At 43.2% G+C, this 6000-nt stretch overlaps 1 protein-coding gene across 4 annotated transcripts in view; it reads right to left on the minus strand.

Moving 5' to 3' along the window:
- tpst1 (tyrosylprotein sulfotransferase 1) overlaps window positions 1-4402 on the minus strand; it is a 46740-nt gene extending 42338 nt beyond the window's left edge. For all 4 annotated transcript variants that reach the window (XR_004787270.1, XR_004787269.1, XM_035621635.1 and 1 more), the window contains exon 1: window positions 4185-4402. The gene's annotated coding sequence lies outside the window, so the exon portion shown is untranslated. The remainder of the gene's footprint in view (window positions 1-4184) is intronic.
- Between the last annotated feature and the right edge of the window lie 1598 nt (window positions 4403-6000).

Below are 6000 nucleotides of genomic sequence, written 5' to 3' on the forward strand. Positions count from 1 at the left end.
ATTGAGATCGTCCACGGTATTAGATTGTAAGATCGCCCACCGCTAAGTCCACTTATCTTGCAATGTCACACAGAAACAAAGTTTTCACTGAAAATGAACAGTTTATGAGCTGCTCGCTTCCACACAACTGCAGGAACAATCAGAAGGTCATGGCCACTGCCCTACCAGAGCCCTCTGAGCCTAAGGCTCCATCATAAATAACATGCAAAAAACAAACCCAAACCAACTTCAGCTAGACTGTATGACAGGGAGGAGAGATGCTGCTCTACAGGCAAGACAGACTCCTGCTGGAGTACAACTGTAATATGCTATGTATTCAAACTAGGGATGTCCCGATCAAGTTTTTTTGCCCCCAATCCCGATCAGAGTCATTTAATATTGAGTGCCGATACCAAGTCCTGATCCGATAATTGTATTTTCCTAGATAATACAGTTGCACAGTGCAAACTTCAAGTACATTCAAGTTTTTAAATCAATCCAATCAATTCATAATAATAATAATAAAAAATATTGAATGGCTCTTGTCACAATTTAAATTCCCTCAAAGAGGGAGCGGCGTCAGTGAAGACAGATAATTGAATCAGAGTAATAAAACTACTTTATTTTGTTTTAAAGAATTGCTTCATGATCACCATGAAACAATTGTTTAAAACACAGGCACATCTCTGTACAAGATGGATATTTTTCAAGAAAAAAAAAGGAACAATTAGTCATCCTTTTGAATGGTTTGTGCATCAGTACTTTTTGAACGAACATATTTTTAAAATACCGTGATAATACTGATAACTGTGATACTTTTGGTAGAGTAGAAATGATCCCTTGCAAGTAAAACATAACATACCCGTATTATGCGCGCAAGAGTTGTGGAACTAAAAAAAACCCATAGTCACGTGTTTCGGGTCTCGCGTGATGTTCCATAGCTGCAGGAGTCTGCAGCCAGACCCTCTTGCAGTTGACGTGATACGTTCTTGCTCATTAAAAGGGAATCCCGATCAGTTAAAAATGCCTTGATCTGCCCCGATACCAATCGATGAGATCCAATCAGGACCCCCCAATTCAAACCTGTTCCTAATACAGAGCTAATGTTGCTCTACATTCAGGTGTTATCTTCAGGGATTACAGAGGTGTAAACTCACAGGCAGCTCATTGGCAAGTTCTTCAAAGGGTCAGCACAAATCGCCAGCTGACATAAGTCAACTCCGTACTTAAACTTATGAAAAAGCACAAAACAAAAACAGAACTACTGACCTTTTGACAGCACACTCATAGGGACTGTAGTTTGTAATCTATATGCTCACACAGGAAGTGTCCACACTTTTTACCACCACAGTCCTGCATCTGAAGATACTACGGGCTCAGTGAAATTACCAATGAATGGCAACACTAATTACAGTGTTCCCCCTACATGCATTCAGCAGCGGCAGTACCCTGCTACTGGATTTTGACCATCGCTGCTGAATTATTTTATTTTATTTGTTTATTTGACGAGAGGAGATCGGGCTCCGTCTCATCTAGGGATGGGAACAGAAATCTAGTACTAATTAGGCCCCAGGGGTAAATTTTGAAAGATCGTAAAGTAATCCCCAAGCTAGTGATTTTCCTTTATTGGGGGGGAGTGGAGATCAGTTGGGTCACCGGTGTAGCGTGTGGCGCCGGTTGCCAAGCAGATGCGCATGCGTGGATGAGATTCTCAGTTTGTTATTATAATTTATCACACCTCGGTATAGCGTGAAGCCAAAATATCTCAGATACAGGCGACGCCATGTTGCACTGGTGACGTCATTCAGGGTTAGAGTCTGTGCAGTAGTGATTGTGGAGTGGAGCCGCGGCATCAAGGTCCCGCCCATACACATGCTTATATTGCGAGTCAGCCTCAGATGTCAATCATGACATCTCATGATGGAGGTTGAGGGTCAATCAGTTCTGATCCTGGTGGTAATATGGTGATATCATATCAATTGTTTTGATGACATGGTTTATTTAAAAACATTTGATTTATTTCATATGTCTTATGTTCAGTTCAGTTTCCATTTTAACATAATGAAATCCACCAACTAATGTGTCTTTGTCCTGAATATTAATATACATAGAATATAACAAAGTAATCATGTCAGTTTAAATAGGATATGATCAAATACCTGAACATGGATCTATGAAATAATTTCAGATTCATAATCCTCCTCATGTTCCTATCGGGATTTACTGGGGATATGTGTGAGCAATAGTCGGAGCACAAATAGCAGCATAATAGTCAACAGCACAAATATCGGAAATCCTTTACAAAATATATGTTCTGTTTATACTGCAAATCCTGTGAGCGTATAAAAAGTGTTATTGATCGTGAGTACATTTAAATATCCAGGGAACACGACTAACGCATCTAGCCTGCGAACTTCACATCATACAGTTTAATTGATCACATGATCATTTAAACTGTATGCTGTAAAACATAAAAGTGTCCGGTGCAGGACACAGTGAGGGCACCAGAGACCTAGAACTGAAATATATCAAAGATAGTGAATATATGTTTCGTAAAGATCATCAACGGTGTCCCGGTGAATTCTGAAGGTCTCTAAACTCCCGTCCCTGCAGAGTGATCCTCTCACATTCCTCACGCCGACACTGATTGGGTTCTTGTGAGCTTGGGTGGTGCTTATACAAGTTGGTCCAGCCAGTCAAGTGTGTGCAGCGCAGTGTGCGTTAACCTCACTCGCGGTCACGTTAAGAGCCTTGCTAGCGCTCATGAGTTTTAGGTCCCCTGGTTGCGCGTCTGCTTCCCATGCCTATGGTTGGGGGGTTCGAATCCACCCCATGACATCAGATCGAGTCATCCCCTCTTTGCTTTTTTCACAAATCGCACCCTGGTAGCATGCCTCGGGTTAAACCTATCCACCTTTCGTAGTACCAGTTAACCGGGAAGTTACTCCTGAATTTACCATGGTAAGCCAGTAACCTGGCTTCGTAGTACAGGCCCCTGGAGTCCAACTGATCCAGCACTGCAGCTGTAGAGGACGCCCCACTGAGGAGCCAGCACTGAGAAAAACTCAGACCACCGGCATAGAGCAGATGTGTTCCTGGTTACCCAGACAGAGGTAGTCTGAGCCCGTCGCTGGACCGGAAACTGTTTTCCAGCCTCTGCAGACTGCAACACAGTATTTATTTAAAAATTCATCCTTGTAAGCCCGCGGGGTACAATGGCATATTTTCAATTTAAGTCCAATGAACAATTTCTCTCTCATATGAGCCAAGTATTTGCTATGTTTAGTGGCTGGAGGGGAATGCGAAGGAGATAACGGTGTCGCTCAACAACCTGCCACATAGCAGTGGCAAACAAGAACATCACTGTCTGATAGTGATGAAAACACAACATGCACCACATCTCTGTGGGCTCCAACACAACGAAGAGCAGGATTGTTGGACATCTGAGGGGTTGTGTCATGAGCTCCACCACTGTGATGACCCACAGGCAGGATTCTTCACAGGTTATATGTAACCATTAAACACACAACCTCTAACCGTATTACATCCAAATACCGAAATCAAATGACGCCCCGTTCATCAGCAAAGAGCAGCGTTCATGCGATGCCACTGGGAACTTCCGTTAATGTTGTGCTCGTGTGTTCAGATCGGAATCCATGTCTCATCTGTCTACATCACGAGCCCGTCACATGTGCCCGAGCGACTATTGATTAACTATTACTGATAATAGAAGTATTGCATCCAATCGGACCCTTGATGTGCTTCTCGGGTCCCCCGGACCTGTCTCCGTTGTACTCTGCGGTGACCCGCCGTGTGGAGCGGAAGAGTTGCTCCTTGACACTCGTAAAACATTGAGGTGTACAAGGAGGCCACGATCGTCGATCACCAGAACAGATCGTGGTCATGTCTCCGGGGGCGGCACGTAGCGGATCGACTTAATAAACGGTTTCCATCTGACGGGGACTTCGCTTGTGTGTCCTCTCATCAGCCGGTGTCACTTCCCAGCCTTCGTGGCTAACGTGCCGACAACAAACCATTATATAACCCGCATTGAACGCGGAGAGTGGCTTTGTTAACGCTGAGGAAACGACGGCTTATTCAGAAGCCCCCAGCCCAAACGTGCGGGAAATAATCGCAGCTCCGGGCTAATAGGAAGGAGGGGAGGGGGACATTGCAACAGCGCCACAACGCCAAAAAAAACCTACCCAATGCTGCGTATACGGCGCAGGAGCCTCGGCTGCGACGCGCAGAAAACTTCCACTGGACCCCGTGCGAACGTCCGGATAACCCTGCCGCCCTGCAGAGTCACTTTCCGGTCATCTTCTGTGCACACAGGCGGCGTCGGCGGCGCGGAGGACAGGTTTGTTGCGCTGGCGGACGGAAGGTGATAACGAACCACACTGCTCCAACTTACTGCGCGACTGCTGGTGAAACACGAGTTGTGATTGGTGCATAATTCAGAGAGTGTTGCGTGTTAAAGATGCTGATTGGCCCACACGATGCTGGGCGGAACTGCAGTGGATTTAAAAGCACAGTACATTCCGAGTCAGTAGTCGTTTCGAAAGGCTTTCACCAGAGCTCATAACATGCCAGATTGTTTTCATCAAGATTAGCCTCTGGGAAATTGGTGACAATTTCAACAACAAAAAACAGGCAATCTTATAAACTATTGTCATTTCACTACTTCCGGACTGACGGTGGATAGTTAAAATATGGACTAACATTGGACTCTTGTTTCAAGGTTGAACAATATATTTCATATCTCATTAGCAACTATTAGAAAAAAAGCAAATATTACCATTCAACATTTTCCCATTTTCTTTAATATAGGATACTATGTGATTTAATTCGGAAGTATCAAAGCACCTCCGGAGCACAATTATTCACTGGAAGTAAAATGCCCTGCAAATCAAGCTTGTTATGTATGTGCTGGATGTAAACTGTATGAACATTACACAGAAGTATGTGTTCCAGTGAGAATATGTCACATTATGTTCATCACTTAACCAGAACATTTCCGCGGTCGGGTGGAAACCATAACATTTAACCTTACATTGCTCGTCTTAAATAAATGTTTCCAAGAGGTACATTGATATTTCAGAATAAAAACACCACTCTTGATACAGCCACAGTGTCATGTAACAGTATCAAACAATAATGTCAGCTGCAAAGTAGTTGAACGCTAACATTAGTAGCTAATGAGCTATTATGTACGTTGTTTAACCTTGAAACATGGTCTGATGTCACTCTAAATTGTAACTATACATTGTCTTTTCAGTTGCTGATCAATCAGGGAGCAGTGCAATGTTTATAAGACTTGTAACCTGGATCACACCAGTACAACATTACTCTGTTGATAACAGAATTTGAGAGTCCCACCCTGAGCAAGACGTCGGTGGAAAATGTTCACCGTATGAATATGGTCTATTGTTAAACAGAGAAGTACATCAAAAGCAGAAACAATTCAGATTGGTGGGAATAAATCTTAGATTATGGGATATTTCAGTTATTATTAGTTTAATTTTGTATGTATTTTACCTAGTTAATAGTGTGGATTTTTGATGATAATGTTTAGAAATAAGGAGTAAGAGTAGTTAATAATAGTAGAAGTAAACAATATTTACATTTGTATGATTTAACTTTGGTTTGCACTTTGGTTGATGGATTGATCCTGACAGTGTGACAAACTGCCTCCTTGCCTCTAAACGTTTCTACTATATGCGTGAGCACTGGCGGTCAGGCTCTGTGAGGCCAGACTTTGTGTGTCTAATGCCCAATCTCAATGTCCACACTCACGGACTCACAGACTTTGAGGCGTTCCCGTTAAGTCTGTGAGGGCTGTCCCCCTGCCAAATTGTCGAGCGCCTGAGGGCCCGCTCGTGGATTTTTTTACCTTCATGCCCACTTTCCGTAAATCAGCATTGATGCAGACTTTGCCTGAGGGAATCACCCACAGGGGGAAGCCTGGAAACCTAATTTTTTCCATGCTGGAAAAAAATTAAATAATGATAATTAATAACT

This window comes from Scophthalmus maximus, chromosome 11 (assembly GCF_022379125.1).
Source record: "Scophthalmus maximus strain ysfricsl-2021 chromosome 11, ASM2237912v1, whole genome shotgun sequence".
NCBI classification, from domain to species: Eukaryota; Metazoa; Chordata; class Actinopteri; order Pleuronectiformes; family Scophthalmidae; genus Scophthalmus; species Scophthalmus maximus.